We start from the raw sequence: 22,362 nt of genomic DNA on the forward strand, positions 1-22,362 counted from the left end.
GCAGCAGTAGGGAAAGTGATGGATAGTGTAGGGGTTCTATTTACTATTCTAAGTCCAGGAAGGTGCAGCACAAAGGAAAGTGTAGGATAGTGTAGGGGTATAATATACTATTCTAACTCCAGGAAGGTGCAGCAGTAGGGAAAATGATGGATAGTGTAGAGGTTCAATTTGCTATTCTAACTCCAGAAAGGTGCATCAATAAGGAAAGTGATGGATAGTGTGGGGGTATAATTTACTATTCTAACTCAAGGAAGGTGCAGCAGTAGGGAAAGTGATGGATAGTGTAGGGGTTCAATTTACTACTCTAACTCCAGGAAGGTGCAGCAGTAGGTAAAGTGATGGATAGTGTAGGGATATAATTTACTGTTCTAACTCCAGAAAGGTGTAGCAGTAGGGAAAGTGTAGGATAGTGTAGAGATATAATTCAATATTCTAAGTCCAGGAAGGTGCAGCAGTAGGGAAAGTGATGGATAGTGTAGGGGTATAATTTACTATTCGAACCCCAGGAAGGTGCAGCAGTAAGGAAAGTGATGGATAGTGTAGGGGTATAATTTACTATTCTAACTCCAGGAAGGTGTTGCAGAAGGGTAAGTGATGGATAGTGTAGGGGTATAAATTACTATTTTAACTCCTGGAAGGTGCACCAGTAGGGAAAGTGATGGATAGTGTAGGGGTATAATTTACTATTCGAACTCCAGGAAGGTGCAGCAGTAAGGGAAGTGATGGATAGTGCAGGGGTATAATTTACTATTCTAACTCCAGGAAGGTGCAGCAATAGGGAAAGTGATGGATAGTGTAGGGGTATAATTTACTATTCCAACTCAAGGAAGGTGCAGCAGTAGGGAAAGTGATGGATAGTGTAGGGGTTCAATTTACTACTCTAACTCCAGGAAGGTGCAGCAGTAGGGAAAGTGATGGATAGTGTAGGGATATAATTTACTATTCTAACTCCAGAAAGGTGCAGCAGTAGGGAAAGTGTAGGATAGTGTAGAGATATAATTTAATATTCTAAGTCCAGGAAGGTGCAGCAGTAGGGAAAGTGATGGATAGTGTAGGGGTATAATTTACTATTCGAACTCCAGGAAGGTGTTGCAGAAGGGTAAGTGATGGATAGTGTAGGGGTATAAATTAGTATCCTAACTCCAGGAAGGTGCACCAGTAGGGAAAGTGATGGATAGTGTAGGGGTTCTATTTACTATTCTAAGTCGAAGAAGGTGCAGCACAAAGGAAAGTGTAGGATAGTGTAGGGGTATAATATACTATTCTAACTCCAGGAAGGTGCAGCAGTAGGGAGAGTGATGGATAGTGTAAGGGTTTAATTTACTATTCTAACTCCAGGAAGGTGCAGCAATAAGGAACGTGATGGATAGTGTAAGGGTTTAATTTACTATTCTAACTCCAGGAAGGTGAAGCAATAGGGAAAGTGATGGATAGTGTAGGGGTATAATTTACTATTCTAACTCAAGGAAGGTGTAGCAGTAGGGAAAGTGATGGATAGTGTAGGGGTTCAATTTACTACTCTAACTCCAGGAAGGTGCAGCAGTAGGGAAAGTGATGGATAGTGTAGGGATATAATTTACTATTCTAACTCCAGGAAGGTGCAGCAGTAGGGAAAGTGTAGGATAGTGTAGAGATATAATTTAATATTCTAAGTCCAGGAAGGTGCAGCAGTAGGGAAAGTGTTGGATAGTGTAGGGGTATAATTTACTATTCTAACTCCAGGAAGGTGTTGCAGAAGGGTAAGTGATGGATAGTGTAGGGGTATACATTACTATTCTAACTCCAGGAAGGTGCAGCAGTAGGGAAAGTGATGGATAATATAGGGGTTAAATTTACTATTCTAACTCCAGGAAGGTGCAGCAGTAGGGAAAGTGACGGATAGTGTAGGGGTATAATTTACTATTCTAACTCCAGGAAGGTTTTGCAGTAGGGTAAGTGATGGATAGTGTAGGAGTATAATTTACTATTCTAACTCCAGGAAGGTGCAGCAGTAGGGAAAGTGATGGATAGAGTAGGGGTTCGATTTACTATTCTAACTCCAAGAAGGTGCAGCAGTAGGGAAAGTGATGGATAGTGTAAGGGTTTAATTTACTATTCTAACTCCAGGAAGGTGCAGCAATAAGGAACGTGATGGATAGTGTAGGGCTATAATTTACTATTCCAACTCCAGGAAGGTGCAGCAGTAGGGAAAGTGATGGATAGTGTAGGGGTTCAATTTACTAGTCTAACTCCAGGAAGGTGCAGCAGTAGGGAAAGTGAAGGATAGTGTAAGGGTTTAATTTACTATTCTAACTCCAGGAAGGTGCAGCAATAGGGAAAGTGATGGATAGTGTAGGGGTATAATTTACTATTCTAACTCAAGGAAGGTGCAGCAGTAGGGAAAGTGATGGATAGTGTAGGGGTGCAATTTACTACTCTAACTCCAGGAAGGTGCAGCAGTAGGGAAAGTGATGGATAGTGTAGTGGTATAATTTACTATTCTAACTCCATGAAGGTTTTGCAGTAGGGTAAGTGTTGGATAGTGTAGGAGTATAATTTACTATTCTAACTCCAGGAAGGTGCAGCAGTAGGGAAAGTAATGGATAGTGTAGGGGTTCGATTTACTATTCTAACTCCAGGAAGGTGCAGCAGTAGGGAAAGTGATGGATAGTGTACGGGTTTGATTTACTATTCTAACTCCAGAAAGGTACAGCAATAAGTAAAGTGATGGATAGTGTAGGGGTATAATTTACTATTCTAACTCCAGGAATGTTTTGCAGTAGGGTAAGTGATGGATAGTGTAGGAGTATAATTTACTATTCTAACTCCAGGAAGGTGCAGCAGTAGGGAAAGTGATGGATAGTGTAGGGGTTCTATTTACTATTCTAAGTCCAGGAAGGTGCAGCACAAAGGAAAGTGTAGGATAGTGTAGGGGTATAATTTACTATTCTAACTCCAGGAAGGTGCAGCAGTAAGGAAAATGATGGATAGTGTAGGGGTATAATTTACTATTCTTACTCCAGGAAGGTGTTGCATAAGGGTAAGTGATGGATAGTGTAGGGGTACGATTTACTATTCTAACTCCAGGAAGGTGCAGCAGTAGGGAAAGTGATGGATAGTGTAGGGGTTTGATTTACTATTCTAACTCCAGGAAGGTACAGCAATAAGGAAAGTGATGGATAGTGTAGGGGTATAATTTACTATTCTAACTCCAGGAAGGTGTTGCAGTAGGGTAAGTGATGGCTAGTGTAGGAGTATAATTTACTATTCTAACTCCAGGAAGGTGCAGCAGTAGGGAAAGTGATGGATAGTGTAGGGGTGTAATTTACTATTCTAACTCCAGGAAGGTGCAGCAGTAGGGAAAGTGATGGATAGCATATTAACTATTCCAAGTCCAGGAAGGTGCAGCACAAAGAAAAGTGTAGGATAGTGTAGGGGGAATAATATACTATTCTAACTCCAGGAAGGTGCAGCAGTAGGGAAAGTGATGGATAGACTATGGGTTTAATTTACTATTCTAACTCCAGGAAGGTGCAGCAGTAGGGATAGTGATGGATAGTGTAGGGGTTCGATTTACTATTCTAACTCCAGGAAGGTGCAGCAGTAGGGAAAGTGATGGATAGTGTACAAGTTTGATTTACTATTCTAACTCCAGGAAGGTACAGCAATAAGGAAAGTGATAGATAGTGTAGGGGTATAATTTACTATTCTAACTCCAGGAAGGTTTTGCAGTAGGGTAAGTGTTGGATAGTATAGGAGTATAATTTACTATTCTAACTCCAGGAAGGTGCAGCAGTAGGGAAAGTGATGGATAGTGTAGGGGTTCTATTTACTATTCTAAGTCCAAGAAGGTGCAGCACAAAGGAAAGTGTAGGATAGTGTAGGGGTATAATATACTATTCTAACTCCAGGAAGGTGCAGCAGTAGGGAAAATGATGGATAGTGTAGAGGTTCAATTTGCTATTCTAACTCCAGAAAGCTGCATCAATAAGGAAATTGATGGATAGTGTGGGGGTATAATTTACTATTCTAACTCAAGGAAGGTGCAGCAGTAGGGAAAGTGATGGATAGTGTAGGGGTTCAATTTACTACTCTAACTCCAGGAAGGTGCAGCAGTAGGTAAAGTGATGGATAGTGTAGGGATATAATTTACTATTCTAACTCCAGAAAGGTGTAGCAGTAGGGAAAGTGTAGGATAGTGTAGAGATATAATTCAATATTCTAAGTCCAGGAAGGTGCAGCAGTAGGGAAAGTGATGAATAGTGTAGGGGTATAATTTACTATTCGAACCCCAGGAAGGTGCAGCAGTAAGGAAAGTGATGGATAGTGTAGGGGTATAATTTACTATTCTAACTCCAGAAAGGTGTAGCAGTAGGGAAAGTGTAGGATAGTGTAGAGATATAATTCAATATTCTAAGTCCAGGAAGGTGCAGCAGTAGGGAAAGTGATGGATAGTGTAGGGGTGTAATTTACTATTCGAACCCCAGGAAGGTGCAGCAGTAAGGAAAGTGATGGATAGTGTAGGGGTATAATTTACTATTCTAACTCCGGGAAGGTGTTGCAGAAGGGTAAGTGATGGATAGTGTAGGGGTATAAATTACTATTTTAACTCCTGGAAGGTGCACCAGTAGGGAAAGTGATGGATAGTGTAGGGGTTCTATTTACTATTCTAAGTCCAGGAAGGTGCAGCACAAAGGAAAGTGTAGGATAGTGTAGGGGTATAATATACTATTCTAACTCCAGGAAGGTGCAGCAGTAGGGAAAGTGATGGATAGTGTAGGGGTTCAATTTACTATTCTAACTCCAGGAAGGTGCAGCAGTAGGGAAAGTGATGGATAGTGTAAGGGTTTAATTTACTATTCTAACTCCAGGAAGGTGCAGCAATAAGGAACGTGATGGATAGTGTAGGGCTATAATTTATTATTCTAACTCCAGGAAGGTGCAGCAGTAGGGAAAGTGATGGATAGTGTAGGGGTTCTATTTACTATTCTAAGTCCAGGACGGTGCAGCACAAAGGAAAGTGTAGGATAGTGTAGGGGTATAATATACTATTCTAACTCCAGGAAGGTGCAGCAGTAGGGAAAGTGATGGATATTGTAGGGGTTCAATTTACTAGTCTAACTCCAGGAAGGTGCAGCAGTAGGGAAAGTGATGGATAGTGTAAGGGTTTAATTTACTATTCTAACTCCAGGAAGGTGCAGCAATAGGGAAAGTGATGGATAGTGTAGGGGTATAATTTACTATTCTAACTCCAGGAAGGTGTTGCAGAAGGGTAAGTGATGGATAGTGTAGGGGTATACATTACTATTCTAACTCCAGGAACGTGCAGCAGTAGGGAAAGTGATGGATAATATAGGGGTTCAATTTACTATTCTAACTCCAGGAAGGTGCAGCAGTAGGGAAAGTGACGGATATTGTAGGGGTATCATTTACTATTCTAACTCCAGGAAGGTTTTGCTCTAGGGTAAGTGATGGATAGTGTAGGAGTATAATTTACTATTCTAACTCCAGGAAGGTGCAGCAGTAGGGAAAGTGATGGATAGTGTAGGGGTTCGATTTACTATTCTAACTCCAGGAAGGTGCAGCAGTAGGGAAAGTGATGGATAGTGTAAGGGTTTCATTTACTATTCTAACTCCAGGAAGTTGCAGCAATAGGGAAAGTGATGGATAGTGTAGGGATATAATTTACTATTCTAACTCAAGGAAGGTGCAGCAGTAGGGAAAGTGATGGATAGTGTAGGGGTTTAATTTACTACTCTAACTCCAGGAAGGTGCAGCAGTAGGGAAAGTGATGGATAGTGTAGGAGTATAATTTACTATTCTAACTCCAGGAAGGTGCAGCAGTAGGGAAAGTGATGGATAGTGTAGGGGTTTAATTTACTATTCTAACTCCAGGAAGGTGCAGCAGTAGGGAAAGTGATGGATAGTGTAGGGGTTCGATATACTATTCTAACTCCAGGAAGGTGCAGCAGTAGGGAAAGTGATGGATAGTGTACGGGTTTGATTTACTGTTCTAACTCCAGGAAGGTGCAGCAGTAGGGAAAGTGATGGATAGTGTACGGGTTTGATTTACTATTCTAACTCCAGGAAGGTGCAGCAGTAGGAAAGTGATGGATAGTGTAAGGGTTTAATTTACTTTTCTAACTCCAGGAAGGTGCAGCAATAAGGAACGTGATGGATAGTGTAGGGCTATAATTTACTATTCTAACTCCAGGAAGGTGCAGCAGTAGGGTAAGTGATGGATAGTGTAGGAGTATAATTTACTATTCTAACTCCAGGAAGGTGCAGCAGTAGGGAAAGTGATGGATAGTGTAGGGGTATAATTTACTATTCTAACTCCAGGAAGGTGCAGCAATAAGGAACGTGATGGATAGTGTAGGGGTTCGATATACTATTCTAACTCCAGGAAGGTGCAGCAGTAGGGAAAGTGATGGATAGTGTACGGGTTTGATTTACTATTCTAACTCCAGGAAGGTGCAGCAGTAGGAAAGTGATGGATAGTGTAAGGGTTTAATTTACTATTCTAACTCCTGGAAGGTGCAGCAATAAGGAACGTGATGGATAGTGTAGTGCTATAATTTACTATTCTAACTCCAGGAAGGTGCAGCAGTAGGGAAAGTGATGGATAGTGTAGCGGTTTAAGTTACTATTCTAACTCCAGGAAGGTGCAGCAGTAGGGAAAGTGATGGATATTGTAGGGGTTCAATTTACTAGTCTAACTCCAGGAAGGTGCAGCAGTGGGGAAAGTGATGGATAGTGTAAGGGTTTAATTTACTATTCTAACTCCAGGAAGGTGCAGCAATAGGGAAAGAGATGGATAGTGTAGGGGTATAATTTACTATTCCAACTCAAGGAAGGTGCAGCAGTAGGGAAAGTGTAGGATAGTGTAGAGATATAATTTAATATTCTAAGTCCAGGAAGGTGCAGCAGTAGGGAAAGTGATGGATAGTGTAGGGGTATAATTTACTATTCGAACTCCAGGAAGGTGCATCAGTAAGGAAAGTGATGGATAGTGTAGGGGTATAATTTACTATTCTAACTCCAGGAAGGTGTTGCAGAAGGGTAAGTGTTGGATAGTATAGGAGTATAATTTACTATTCTAACTCCAGGAAGGTGCAGCAGTAGGGAAAGTGATGGATAGTGTAGGGGTTCTATTTACTATTCTAAGTCCAGGAAGGTGCAGCACAAAGGAAAGTGTAGGATAGTGTAGGGGTATAATATACTATTCTAACTCCAGGAAGGTGCAGCAGTAGGGAAAATGATGGATAGTGTAGAGGTTCAATTTGCTATTCTAACTCCAGAAAGGTGCATCAATAAGGAAAGTGATGGATAGTGTGGGGGTATAATTTACTATTCTAACTCAAGGAAGGTGCAGCAGTAGGGAAAGTGATGGATAGTGTAGGGGTTCAATTTACTACTCTAACTCCAGGAAGGTGCAGCAGTAGGTAAAGTGATGGATAGTGTAGGGATATAATTTACTGTTCTAACTCCAGAAAGGTGTAGCAGTAGGGAAAGTGTAGGATAGTGTAGAGATATAATTCAATATTCTAAGTCCAGGAAGGTGCAGCAGTAGGGAAAGTGATGGATAGTGTAGGGGTATAATTTACTATTCGAACCCCAGGAAGGTGCAGCAGTAAGGAAAGTGATGGATAGTGTAGGGGTATAATTTACTATTCTAACTCCAGGAAGGTGTTGCAGAAGGGTAAGTGATGGATAGTGTAGGGGTATAAATTACTATTTTAACTCCTGGAAGGTGCACCAGTAGGGAAAGTGATGGATAGTGTAGGGGTATAATTTACTATTCGAACTCCAGGAAGGTGCAGCAGTAAGGGAAGTGATGGATAGTGCAGGGGTATAATTTACTATTCTAACTCCAGGAAGGTGCAGCAATAGGGAAAGTGATGGATAGTGTAGGGGTATAATTTACTATTCCAACTCAAGGAAGGTGCAGCAGTAGGGAAAGTGATGGATAGTGTAGGGGTTCAATTTACTACTCTAACTCCAGGAAGGTGCAGCAGTAGGGAAAGTGATGGATAGTGTAGGGATATAATTTACTATTCTAACTCCAGGAAGGTGCAGCAGTAGGGAAAGTGTAGGATAGTGTAGAGATATAATTTAATATTCTAAGTCCAGGAAGGTGCAGCAGTAGGGAAAGTGATGGATAGTGTAGGGGTATAATTTACTATTCGAACTCCAGGAAGGTGTTGCAGAAGGGTAAGTGATGGATAGTGTAGGGGTATAAATTAGTATCCTAACTCCAGGAAGGTGCACCAGTAGGGAAAGTGATGGATAGTGTAGGGGTTCTATTTACTATTCTAAGTCGAAGAAGGTGCAGCACAAAGGAAAGTGTAGGATAGTGTAGGGGTATAATATACTATTCTAACTCCAGGAAGGTGCAGCAGTAGGGAGAGTGATGGATAGTGTAAGGGTTTAATTTACTATTCTAACTCCAGGAAGGTGCAGCAATAAGGAACGTGATGGATAGTGTAAGGCTATAATTTACTATTCTAACTCCAGGAAGGTGCAGCAGTAGGGAAAGTGATGGATAGTGTAAGGGTTTAATTTACTATTCTAACTCCAGGAAGGTGCAGCAATAGGGAAAGTGATGGATAGTGTAGGGGTATAATTTACTATTCTAACTCAAGGAAGGTGCAGCAGTAGGGAAAGTGATGGATAGTGTAGGGGTTCAATTTACTACTCTAACTCCAGGAAGGTGCAGCAGTAGGGAAAGTGATGGATGGTGTAGGGATATAATTTACTATTCTAACTCCAGGAAGGTGCAGCAGTCGGGAAAGTGTAGGATAGTGTAGAGATATAATTTAATATTCTAAGTCCAGGAAGGTGCAGCAGTAGGTAAAGTGATGGATAGTGTAGGGATATAATTTACTGTTCTAACTCCAGAAAGGTGTAGCAGTAGGGAAAGTGTAGGATAGTGTAGAGATATAATTCAATATTCTAAGTCCAGGAAGGTGCAGCAGTAGGGAAAGTGATGGATAGTGTAGGGGTATAATTTACTATTCGAACCCCAGGAAGGTGCAGCAGTAAGGAAAGTGATGGATAGTGTAGGGGTATAATTTACTATTCTAACTCCAGGAAGGTGTTGCAGAAGGGTAAGTGATGGATAGTGTAGGGGTATAAATTACTATTTTAACTCCTGGAAGGTGCACCAGTAGGGAAAGTGATGGATAGTGTAGGGGTATAATTTACTATTCGAACTCCAGGAAGGTGCAGCAGTAAGGGAAGTGATGGATAGTGCAGGGGTATAATTTACTATTCTAACTCCAGGAAGGTGCAGCAATAGGGAAAGTGATGGATAGTGTAGGGGTATAATTTACTATTCCAACTCAAGGAAGGTGCAGCAGTAGGGAAAGTGATGGATAGTGTAGGGGTTCAATTTACTACTCTAACTCCAGGAAGGTGCAGCAGTAGGGAAAGTGATGGATAGTGTAGGGATATAATTTACTATTCTAACTCCAGAAAGGTGCAGCAGTAGGGAAAGTGTAGGATAGTGTAGAGATATAATTTAATATTCTAAGTCCAGGAAGGTGCAGCAGTAGGGAAAGTGATGGATAGTGTAGGGGTATAATTTACTATTCGAACTCCAGGAAGGTGTTGCAGAAGGGTAAGTGATGGATAGTGTAGGGGTATAAATTAGTATCCTAACTCCAGGACGGTGCACCAGTAGGGAAAGTGATGGATAGTGTAGGGGTTCTATTTACTATTCTAAGTCGAAGAAGGTGCAGCACAAAGGAAAGTGTAGGATAGTGTAGGGGTATAATATACTATTCTAACTCCAGGAAGGTGCAGCAGTAGGGAGAGTGATGGATAGTGTAAGGGTTTAATTTACTATTCTAACTCCAGGAAGGTGCAGCAATAAGGAACGTGATGGATAGTGTAAGGCTATAATTTACTATTCTAACTCCAGGAAGGTGCAGCAGTAGGGAAAGTGATGGATAGTGTAAGGGTTTAATTTACTATTCTAACTCCAGGAAGGTGCAGCAATAGGGAAAGTGATGGATAGTGTAGGGGTATAATTTACTATTCTAACTCAAAGAAGGTGCAGCAGTAGGGAAAGTGATGGATAGTGTAGGGGTTCAATTTACTACTCTAACTCCAGGAAGGTGCAGCAGTAGGGAAAGTGATGGATGGTGTAGGGATATAATTTACTATTCTAACTCCAGGAAGGTGCAGCAGTCGGGAAAGTGTAGGATAGTGTAGAGATATAATTTAATATTCTAAGTCCAGGAAGGTGCAGCAGTAGGGAAAGTGATGGATAGTGTAGGGATATAATTTACTATTCTAACTCCAGGAAGGTGTTGCAGAAGGGTAAGTGATGGATAGTGTAGGGGTATACATTACTATTCTAACTCAAGGAACGTGCAGCAGTAGGGAAAGTGATGGATAATATAGGGGTTCAATTTACTATTCTAACTCCAGGAAGGTGCAGCAGTAGGGAAAGTGACGGATAGTGTAGGGGTATAATTTACTATTCTAACTCCAGGAAGGTTTTGCAGTAGGGTAAGTGATGGATAGTGTAGGAGTATAATTTACTATTCTAACTCCAGGAAGGTGCAGCAGTAGGGAAAGTGATGGATAGTGTAGGGGTTCGATTTACTATTCTAACTCCAGGAAGGTGCAGCAATAGGGAAAGTGATGGATAGTGTAAGGGTTTAATTTACTATTCTAACTCCAGGAAGGTGCAGCAATAAGGAACGTGATGGATAGTGTAGGGCTATAATTTACTATTCTAACTCCAGGAAGGTGCAGCAGTAGGGAAAGTGATGGATAGTGTAGGGGTTCAATTTACTAGTCTAACTCCAGGAAGGTGCAGCAGTAGGGAAAGTGATGGATAGTGTAAGGGTTTCATTTACTATTCTAACTCCAGGAAGGTGCAGCAATAGGGAAAGTGATGGATAGTGTAGGGGTATAATTTACTATTCTAACTCAAGGAAGGTGCAGCAGTAGGGAAAGTGATGGATAGTGTAGGGGTTCAATTTACTACTCTAACTCCAGGAAGGTGCAGCAGTAGGGAAAGTGATGGATAGTGTAGGGATATAATTTACTATTCTAACTCCAGGAAGGTGCAGCAGTAGGGAAAGTGTAGGATAGTGTAGAGATATAATTTAATATTCTAAGTCCAGGAAGGTGCAGCAGTAGGGAAAGTGTTGGATAGTGTAGGGGTATAATTTACTATTCTAACTCCAGGAAGGTGTTGCAGAAGGGTAAGTGATGGATAGTGTAGGGGTATACATTACTATTCTAACTCCAGGAAGGTGCAGCAGTAGGGAAAGTGATGGATAATATAGGGGTTAAATTTACTATTCTAACTCCAGGAAGGTGCAGCAGTAGGGAAAGTGACGGATAGTGTAGGGGTATAATTTACTATTCTAACTCCAGGAAGGTTTTGCAGTAGGGTAAGTGATGGATAGTGTAGGAGTATAATTTACTATTCTAACTCCAGGAAGGTGCAGCAGTAGGGAAAGTGATGGATAGAGTAGGGGTTCGATTTACTATTCTAACTCCAAGAAGGTGCAGCAGTAGGGAAAGTGATGGATAGTGTAAGGGTTTAATTTACTATTCTAACTCCAGGAAGGTGCAGCAATAAGGAACGTGATGGATAGTGTAGGGCTATAATTTACTATTCCAACTCCAGGAAGGTGCAGCAGTAGGGAAAGTGATGGATAGTGTAGGGGTTCAATTTACTAGTCTAACTCCAGGAAGGTGCAGCAGTAGGGAAAGTGAAGGATAGTGTAAGGGTTTAATTTACTATTCTAACTCCAGGAAGGTGCAGCAATAGGGAAAGTGATGGATAGTGTAGGGGTATAATTTACTATTCTAACTCAAGGAAGGTGCAGCAGTAGGGAAAGTGATGGATAGTGTAGGGGTGCAATTTACTACTCTAACTCCAGGAAGGTGCAGCAGTAGGGAAAGTGATGGATAGTGTAGTGGTATAATTTACTATTCTAACTCCATGAAGGTTTTGCAGTAGGGTAAGTGTTGGATAGTGTAGGAGTATAATTTACTATTCTAACTCCAGGAAGGTGCAGCAGTAGGGAAAGTAATGGATAGTGTAGGGGTTCGATTTACTATTCTAACTCCAGGAAGGTGCAGCAGTAGGGAAAGTGATGGATAGTGTACGGGTTTGATTTACTATTCTAACTCCAGAAAGGTACAGCAATAAGTAAAGTGATGGATAGTGTAGGGGTATAATTTACTATTCTAACTCCAGGAATGTTTTGCAGTAGGGTAAGTGATGGATAGTGTAGGAGTATAATTTACTATTCTAACTCCAGGAAGGTGCAGCAGTAGGGAAAGTGATGGATAGTGTAGGGGTTCTATTTACTATTCTAAGTCCAGGAAGGTGCAGCACAAAGGAAAGTGTAGGATAGTGTAGGGGTATAATTTACTATTCTAACTCCAGGAAGGTGCAGCAGTAAGGAAAATGATGGATAGTGTAGGGGTATAATTTACTATTCTTACTCCAGGAAGGTGTTGCATAAGGGTAAGTGATGGATAGTGTAGGGGTACGATTTACTATTCTAACTCCAGGAAGGTGCAGCAGTAGGGAAAGTGATGGATAGTGTAGGGGTTTGATTTACTATTCTAACTCCAGGAAGGTACAGCAATAAGGAAAGTGATGGATAGTGTAGGGGTATAATTTACTATTCTAACTCCAGGAAGGTGTTGCAGTAGGGTAAGTGATGGCTAGTGTAGGAGTATAATTTACTATTCTAACTCCAGGAAGGTGCAGCAGTAGGGAAAGTGATGGATAGTGTAGGGGTGTAATTTACTATTCTAACTCCAGGAAGGTGCAGCAGTAGGGAAAGTGATGGATAGCATATTAACTATTCCAAGTCCAGGAAGGTGCAGCACAAAGAAAAGTGTAGGATAGTGTAGGGGGAATAATATACTATTCTAACTCCAGGAAGGTGCAGCAGTAGGGAAAGTGATGGATAGACTATGGGTTTAATTTACTATTCTAACTCCAGGAAGGTGCAGCAGTAGGGATAGTGATGGATAGTGTAGGGGTTCGATTTACTATTCTAACTCCAGGAAGGTGCAGCAGTAGGGAAAGTGATGGATAGTGTACAAGTTTGATTTACTATTCTAACTCCAGGAAGGTACAGCAATAAGGAAAGTGATAGATAGTGTAGGGGTATAATTTACTATTCTAACTCCAGGAAGGTTTTGCAGTAGGGTAAGTGTTGGATAGTATAGGAGTATAATTTACTATTCTAACTCCAGGAAGGTGCAGCAGTAGGGAAAGTGATGGATAGTGTAGGGGTTCTATTTACTATTCTAAGTCCAAGAAGGTGCAGCACAAAGGAAAGTGTAGGATAGTGTAGGGGTATAATATACTATTCTAACTCCAGGAAGGTGCAGCAGTAGGGAAAATGATGGATAGTGTAGAGGTTCAATTTGCTATTCTAACTCCAGAAAGCTGCATCAATAAGGAAATTGATGGATAGTGTGGGGGTATAATTTACTATTCTAACTCAAGGAAGGTGCAGCAGTAGGGAAAGTGATGGATAGTGTAGGGGTTCAATTTACTACTCTAACTCCAGGAAGGTGCAGCAGTAGGTAAAGTGATGGATAGTGTAGGGATATAATTTACTATTCTAACTCCAGAAAGGTGTAGCAGTAGGGAAAGTGTAGGATAGTGTAGAGATATAATTCAATATTCTAAGTCCAGGAAGGTGCAGCAGTAGGGAAAGTGATGAATAGTGTAGGGGTATAATTTACTATTCGAACCCCAGGAAGGTGCAGCAGTAAGGAAAGTGATGGATAGTGTAGGGGTATAATTTACTATTCTAACTCCAGAAAGGTGTAGCAGTAGGGAAAGTGTAGGATAGTGTAGAGATATAATTCAATATTCTAAGTCCAGGAAGGTGCAGCAGTAGGGAAAGTGATGGATAGTGTAGGGGTGTAATTTACTATTCGAACCCCAGGAAGGTGCAGCAGTAAGGAAAGTGATGGATAGTGTAGGGGTATAATTTACTATTCTAACTCCGGGAAGGTGTTGCAGAAGGGTAAGTGATGGATAGTGTAGGGGTATAAATTACTATTTTAACTCCTGGAAGGTGCACCAGTAGGGAAAGTGATGGATAGTGTAGGGGTTCTATTTACTATTCTAAGTCCAGGAAGGTGCAGCACAAAGGAAAGTGTAGGATAGTGTAGGGGTATAATATACTATTCTAACTCCAGGAAGGTGCAGCAGTAGGGAAAGTGATGGATAGTGTAGGGGTTCAATTTACTATTCTAACTCCAGGAAGGTGCAGCAGTAGGGAAAGTGATGGATAGTGTAAGGGTTTAATTTACTATTCTAACTCCAGGAAGGTGCAGCAATAAGGAACGTGATGGATAGTGTAGGGCTATAATTTATTATTCTAACTCCAGGAAGGTGCAGCAGTAGGGAAAGTGATGGATAGTGTAGGGGTTCTATTTACTATTCTAAGTCCAGGACGGTGCAGCACAAAGGAAAGTGTAGGATAGTGTAGGGGTATAATATACTATTCTAACTCCAGGAAGGTGCAGCAGTAGGGAAAGTGATGGATATTGTAGGGGTTCAATTTACTAGTCTAACTCCAGGAAGGTGCAGCAGTAGGGAAAGTGATGGATAGTGTAAGGGTTTAATTTACTATTCTAACTCCAGGAAGGTGCAGCAATAGGGAAAGTGATGGATAGTGTAGGGGTATAATTTACTATTCTAACTCCAGGAAGGTGTTGCAGAAGGGTAAGTGATGGATAGTGTAGGGGTATACATTACTATTCTAACTCCAGGAACGTGCAGCAGTAGGGAAAGTGATGGATAATATAGGGGTTCAATTTACTATTCTAACTCCAGGAAGGTGCAGCAGTAGGGAAAGTGACGGATATTGTAGGGGTATCATTTACTATTCTAACTCCAGGAAGGTTTTGCTCTAGGGTAAGTGATGGATAGTGTAGGAGTATAATTTACTATTCTAACTCCAGGAAGGTGCAGCAGTAGGGAAAGTGATGGATAGTGTAGGGGTTCGATTTACTATTCTAACTCCAGGAAGGTGCAGCAGTAGGGAAAGTGATGGATAGTGTAAGGGTTTCATTTACTATTCTAACTCCAGGAAGTTGCAGCAATAGGGAAAGTGATGGATAGTGTAGGGATATAATTTACTATTCTAACTCAAGGAAGGTGCAGCAGTAGGGAAAGTGATGGATAGTGTAGGGGTTTAATTTACTACTCTAACTCCAGGAAGGTGCAGCAGTAGGGAAAGTGATGGATAGTGTAGGAGTATAATTTACTATTCTAACTCCAGGAAGGTGCAGCAGTAGGGAAAGTGATGGATAGTGTAGGGGTTTAATTTACTATTCTAACTCCAGGAAGGTGCAGCAGTAGGGAAAGTGATGGATAGTGTAGGGGTTCGATATACTATTCTAACTCCAGGAAGGTGCAGCAGTAGGGAAAGTGATGGATAGTGTACGGGTTTGATTTACTGTTCTAACTCCAGGAAGGTGCAGCAGTAGGGAAAGTGATGGATAGTGTACGGGTTTGATTTACTATTCTAACTCCAGGAAGGTGCAGCAGTAGGAAAGTGATGGATAGTGTAAGGGTTTAATTTACTTTTCTAACTCCAGGAAGGTGCAGCAATAAGGAACGTGATGGATAGTGTAGGGCTATAATTTACTATTCTAACTCCAGGAAGGTGCAGCAGTAGGGTAAGTGATGGATAGTGTAGGAGTATAATTTACTATTCTAACTCCAGGAAGGTGCAGCAGTAGGGAAAGTGATGGATAGTGTAGGGGTATAATTTACTATTCTAACTCCAGGAAGGTGCAGCAATAAGGAACGTGATGGATAGTGTAGGGGTTCGATATACTATTCTAACTCCAGGAAGGTGCAGCAGTAGGGAAAGTGATGGATAGTGTACGGGTTTGATTTACTATTCTAACTCCAGGAAGGTGCAGCAGTAGGAAAGTGATGGATAGTGTAAGGGTTTAATTTACTATTCTAACTCCTGGAAGGTGCAGCAATAAGGAACGTGATGGATAGTGTAGTGCTATAATTTACTATTCTAACTCCAGGAAGGTGCAGCAGTAGGGAAAGTGATGGATAGTGTAGCGGTTTAAGTTACTATTCTAACTCCAGGAAGGTGCAGCAGTAGGGAAAGTGATGGATATTGTAGGGGTTCAATTTACTAGTCTAACTCCAGGAAGGTGCAGCAGTGGGGAAAGTGATGGATAGTGTAAGGGTTTAATTTACTATTCTAACTCCAGGAAGGTGCAGCAATAGGGAAAGAGATGGATAGTGTAGGGGTATAATTTACTATTCCAACTCAAGGAAGGTGCAGCAGTAGGGAAAGTGTAGGATAGTGTAGAGATATAATTTAATATTCTAAGTCCAGGAAGGTGCAGCAGTAGGGAAAGTGATGGATAGTGTAGGGGTATAATTTACTATTCGAACTCCAGGAAGGTGCATCAGTAAGGAAAGTGATGGATAGTGTAGGGGTATAATTTACTATTCTAACTCCAGGAAGGTGTTGCAGAAGGGTAAGTGTTGGATAGTATAGGAGTATAATTTACTATTCTAACTCCAGGAAGGTGCAGCAGTAGGGAAAGTGATGGATAGTGTAGGGGTTCTATTTACTATTCTAAGTCCAGGAAGGTGCAGCACAAAGGAAAGTGTAGGATAGTGTAGGGGTATAATATACTATTCTAACTCCAGGAAGGTGCAGCAGTAGGGAAAATGATGGATAGTGTAGAGGTTCAATTTGCTATTCTAACTCCAGAAAGGTGCATCAATAAGGAAAGTGATGGATAGTGTGGGGGTATAATTTACTATTCTAACTCAAGGAAGGTGCAGCAGTAGGGAAAGTGATGGATAGTGTAGGGGTTCAATTTACTACTCTAACTCCAGGAAGGTGCAGCAGTAGGTAAAGTGATGGATAGTGTAGGGATATAATTTACTGTTCTAACTCCAGAAAGGTGTAGCAGTAGGGAAAGTGTAGGATAGTGTAGAGATATAATTCAATATTCTAAGTCCAGGAAGGTGCAGCAGTAGGGAAAGTGATGGATAGTGTAGGGGTATAATTTACTATTCGAACCCCAGGAAGGTGCAGCAGTAAGGAAAGTGATGGATAGTGTAGGGGTATAATTTACTATTCTAACTCCAGGAAGGTGTTGCAGAAGGGTAAGTGATGGATAGTGTAGGGGTATAAATTACTATTTTAACTCCTGGAAGGTGCACCAGTAGGGAAAGTGATGGATAGTGTAGGGGTATAATTTACTATTCGAACTCCAGGAAGGTGCAGCAGTAAGGGAAGTGATGGATAGTGCAGGGGTATAATTTACTATTCTAACTCCAGGAAGGTGCAGCAATAGGGAAAGTGATGGATAGTGTAGGGGTATAATTTACTATTCCAACTCAAGGAAGGTGCAGCAGTAGGGAAAGTGATGGATAGTGTAGGGGTTCAATTTACTACTCTAACTCCAGGAAGGTGCAGCAGTAGGGAAAGTGATGGATAGTGTAGGGATATAATTTACTATTCTAACTCCAGGAAGGTGCAGCAGTAGGGAAAGTGTAGGATAGTGTAGAGATATAATTTAATATTCTAAGTCCAGGAAGGTGCAGCAGTAGGGAAAGTGATGGATAGTGTAGGGGTATAATTTACTATTCGAACTCCAGGAAGGTGTTGCAGAAGGGTAAGTGATGGATAGTGTAGGGGTATAAATTAGTATCCTAACTCCAGGAAGGTGCACCAGTAGGGAAAGTGATGGATAGTGTAGGGGTTCTATTTACTATTCTAAGTCGAAGAAGGTGCAGCACAAAGGAAAGTGTAGGATAGTGTAGGGGTATAATATACTATTCTAACTCCAGGAAGGTGCAGCAGTAGGGAGAGTGATGGATAGTGTAAGGGTTTAATTTACTATTCTAACTCCAGGAAGGTGCAGCAATAAGGAACGTGATGGATAGTGTAAGGCTATAATTTACTATTCTAACTCCAGGAAGGTGCAGCAGTAGGGAAAGTGATGGATAGTGTAAGGGTTTAATTTACTATTCTAACTCCAGGAAGGTGCAGCAATAGGGAAAGTGATGGATAGTGTAGGGGTATAATTTACTATTCTAACTCAAGGAAGGTGCAGCAGTAGGGAAAGTGATGGATAGTGTAGGGGTTCAATTTACTACTCTAACTCCAGGAAGGTGCAGCAGTAGGGAAAGTGATGGATGGTGTAGGGATATAATTTACTATTCTAACTCCAGGAAGGTGCAGCAGTCGGGAAAGTGTAGGATAGTGTAGAGATATAATTTAATATTCTAAGTCCAGGAAGGTGCAGCAGTAGGTAAAGTGATGGATAGTGTAGGGATATAATTTACTGTTCTAACTCCAGAAAGGTGTAGCAGTAGGGAAAGTGTAGGATAGTGTAGAGATATAATTCAATATTCTAAGTCCAGGAAGGTGCAGCAGTAGGGAAAGTGATGGATAGTGTAGGGGTATAATTTACTATTCGAACCCCAGGAAGGTGCAGCAGTAAGGAAAGTGATGGATAGTGTAGGGGTATAATTTACTATTCTAACTCCAGGAAGGTGTTGCAGAAGGGTAAGTGATGGATAGTGTAGGGGTATAAATTACTATTTTAACTCCTGGAAGGTGCACCAGTAGGGAAAGTGATGGATAGTGTAGGGGTATAATTTACTATTCGAACTCCAGGAAGGTGCAGCAGTAAGGGAAGTGATGGATAGTGCAGGGGTATAATTTACTATTCTAACTCCAGGAAGGTGCAGCAATAGGGAAAGTGATGGATAGTGTAGGGGTATAATTTACTATTCCAACTCAAGGAAGGTGCAGCAGTAGGGAAAGTGATGGATAGTGTAGGGGTTCAATTTACTACTCTAACTCCAGGAAGGTGCAGCAGTAGGGAAAGTGATGGATAGTGTAGGGATATAATTTACTATTCTAACTCCAGAAAGGTGCAGCAGTAGGGAAAGTGTAGGATAGTGTAGAGATATAATTTAATATTCTAAGTCCAGGAAGGTGCAGCAGTAGGGAAAGTGATGGATAGTGTAGGGGTATAATTTACTATTCGAACTCCAGGAAGGTGTTGCAGAAGGGTAAGTGATGGATAGTGTAGGGGTATAAATTAGTATCCTAACTCCAGGACGGTGCACCAGTAGGGAAAGTGATGGATAGTGTAGGGGTTCTATTTACTATTCTAAGTCGAAGAAGGTGCAGCACAAAGGAAAGTGTAGGATAGTGTAGGGGTATAATATACTATTCTAACTCCAGGAAGGTGCAGCAGTAGGGAGAGTGATGGATAGTGTAAGGGTTTAATTTACTATTCTAACTCCAGGAAGGTGCAGCAATAAGGAACGTGATGGATAGTGTAAGGCTATAATTTACTATTCTAACTCCAGGAAGGTGCAGCAGTAGGGAAAGTGATGGATAGTGTAAGGGTTTAATTTACTATTCTAACTCCAGGAAGGTGCAGCAATAGGGAAAGTGATGGATAGTGTAGGGGTATAATTTACTATTCTAACTCAAAGAAGGTGCAGCAGTAGGGAAAGTGATGGATAGTGTAGGGGTTCAATTTACTACTCTAACTCCAGGAAGGTGCAGCAGTAGGGAAAGTGATGGATGGTGTAGGGATATAATTTACTATTCTAACTCCAGGAAGGTGCAGCAGTCGGGAAAGTGTAGGATAGTGTAGAGATATAATTTAATATTCTAAGTCCAGGAAGGTGCAGCAGTAGGGAAAGTGATGGATAGTGTAGGGATATAATTTACTATTCTAACTCCAGGAAGGTGTTGCAGAAGGGTAAGTGATGGATAGTGTAGGGGTATACATTACTATTCTAACTCAAGGAACGTGCAGCAGTAGGGAAAGTGATGGATAATATAGGGGTTCAATTTACTATTCTAACTCCAGGAAGGTGCAGCAGTAGGGAAAGTGACGGATAGTGTAGGGGTATAATTTACTATTCTAACTCCAGGAAGGTTTTGCAGTAGGGTAAGTGATGGATAGTGTAGGAGTATAATTTACTATTCTAACTCCAGGAAGGTGCAGCAGTAGGGAAAGTGATGGATAGTGTAGGGGTTCGATTTACTATTCTAACTCCAGGAAGGTGCAGCAATAGGGAAAGTGATGGATAGTGTAAGGGTTTAATTTACTATTCTAACTCCAGGAAGGTGCAGCAATAAGGAACGTGATGGATAGTGTAGGGCTATAATTTACTATTCTAACTCCAGGAAGGTGCAGCAGTAGGGAAAGTGATGGATAGTGTAGGGGTTCAATTTACTAGTCTAACTCCAGGAAGGTGCAGCAGTAGGGAAAGTGATGGATAGTGTAAGGGTTTCATTTACTATTCTAACTCCAGGAAGGTGCAGCAATAGGGAAAGTGATGGATAGTGTAGGGGTATAATTTACTATTCTAACTCAAGGAAGGTGCAGCAGTAGGGAAAGTGATGGATAGTGTAGGGGTTCAATTTACTACTCTAACTCCAGGAAGGTGCAGCAGTAGGGAAAGTGATAGATAGTGTAGGGATATAATTTACTATTCTAACTCCAGGAAGGTGCAGCAGTAGGGAAAGTGTAGCATAGTGTAGAGATATAATTTAATATTCTAAGTCCAGGAAGGTGCAGCAGTAGGGAAAGTGATGGATAGTGTAGGGGTATAATTTACTATTCTAACTCCAGGAAGGTGTTGCAGAAGGGTAAGTGATGGATAGTGTAGGGGTATACATTACTATTCTAACTCCAGGAAGGTGCAGCAGTAGGGAAAGTGATGGATAATATAGGGGTTCAATTTACTATTCTAACTCCAGGAAGGTGCAGCAGTAGGGAAAGTGACGGATAGTGTAGGGGTATAATTTACTATTCTAACTCCAGGAAGGTTTTGCAGTAGGGTAAGTGATGGATAGTGTAGGAGTATAATTTACTATTCTAACTCCAGGAAGGTGCAGCAGTAGGGAACGTGATGGATAGTGTAGGGGTTTAATTTACTATTCTCACTCCAGGAAGGTGCAGCAGTAGGGAAAGTGATGGATAGTGTACGGGTTTGATTTACTATTCTAACTCCAGGAAGGTACAGCAATAAGGAAAGTGATGGATAGTGTAGGGGTATAAATTACTATTCTAACTGCAAGAAGGTTTTGCAGTAGGGTAAGTGTTGGATAGTGTAGGAGTATAATTTACTATTCTAACTCCAGGAAGGTGCAGCAGTAGGGAAAGTGATGGATAGTGTAGGGGTACGATTTACTATTCTAACTCCAGGAAGGTGCAGCAGTAGGGAAAGTGATGGATAGTGTACGGGTTTGATTTACTATTCTAACTCCAGAAAGGTACAGCAATAAGTAAAGTGATGGATAGTGTAGGGGTATAATTTACTATTCTAACTCCAGGAAGGTTTTGCAGTAGGGTAAGTGATGGATAGTGTAGGAGTATAATTTACTATTCTAACTCCAGGAAGGTGCAGCAGTATGGAAAGTGAAGGATAGTGTAGGGGTTCTATTTACTATTCTAAGTCCAGGAAGGTGCAGCACAAAGGAAAGTGTAGGATAGTGTAGGGGTATAATTTACTATTCTAACTCCAGGAAGGTGCAGCAGTAAGGAAAATGATGGATAGTGTAGGGGTATAATTTACTATTCTTACTCCAGGAAGGTGTTGCATAAGGGTAAGTGATGGATAGTGTAGGGGTACGATTTACTATTCTAACTCCAGGAAGGTGCAGCAGTAGGGAAAGTGATGGATAGTGTAGGGGTTTGATTTACTATTCTAACTCCAGGAAGGTACAGCAATAAGGAAAGTGATGGATAGTGTAGGGGTATAATTTACTATTCTAACTCCAGGAAGGTGTTGCAGTAGGGTAAGTGATGGCTAGTGTAGGAGTATAATTTACTATTCTAACTCCAGGAAGGTGCAGCAGTAGGGAAAGTGATGGATAGTGTAGGGGTTTAATTTACTATTCTAACTCCAGGAAGGTGCAGCAGTAGGGAAAGTGATGGATAGTGTATTAACTATTCCAAGTCCAGGAAGGTGCAGCACAAAGAAAAGTGTAGGATAGTGTAGGGGAAATAATATACTATTCTAACTCCAGGAAGGTGCAGCAGTAGGGAAAGTGATGGATAGTGTAGGGGTTCGATTTACTATTCTAACTCCAGGAAGGTGCAGCAGTAGGGAAAGTGATGGATAGTGTAGGGGTATAATTTACTATTCTAACTCCAGGAAGGTTTTGCAGTAGGGTAAGTGTTGGATAGTATAGGAGTATAATTTACTATTCTAACTCCAGGAAGGTGCAGCAGTAGGGAAAGTGATGGATAGTGTAGGGGTTCTATTTACTATTCTAAGTCCAGGAAGGTGCAGCACAAAGGAAAGTGTAGGATAGTGTAGGGGTATAATATACTATTCTAACT

Source organism: Lissotriton helveticus, chromosome 7 (assembly GCF_964261635.1).
Source record: "Lissotriton helveticus chromosome 7, aLisHel1.1, whole genome shotgun sequence".
In the NCBI taxonomy this organism is placed as follows: domain Eukaryota; kingdom Metazoa; phylum Chordata; class Amphibia; order Caudata; family Salamandridae; genus Lissotriton; species Lissotriton helveticus.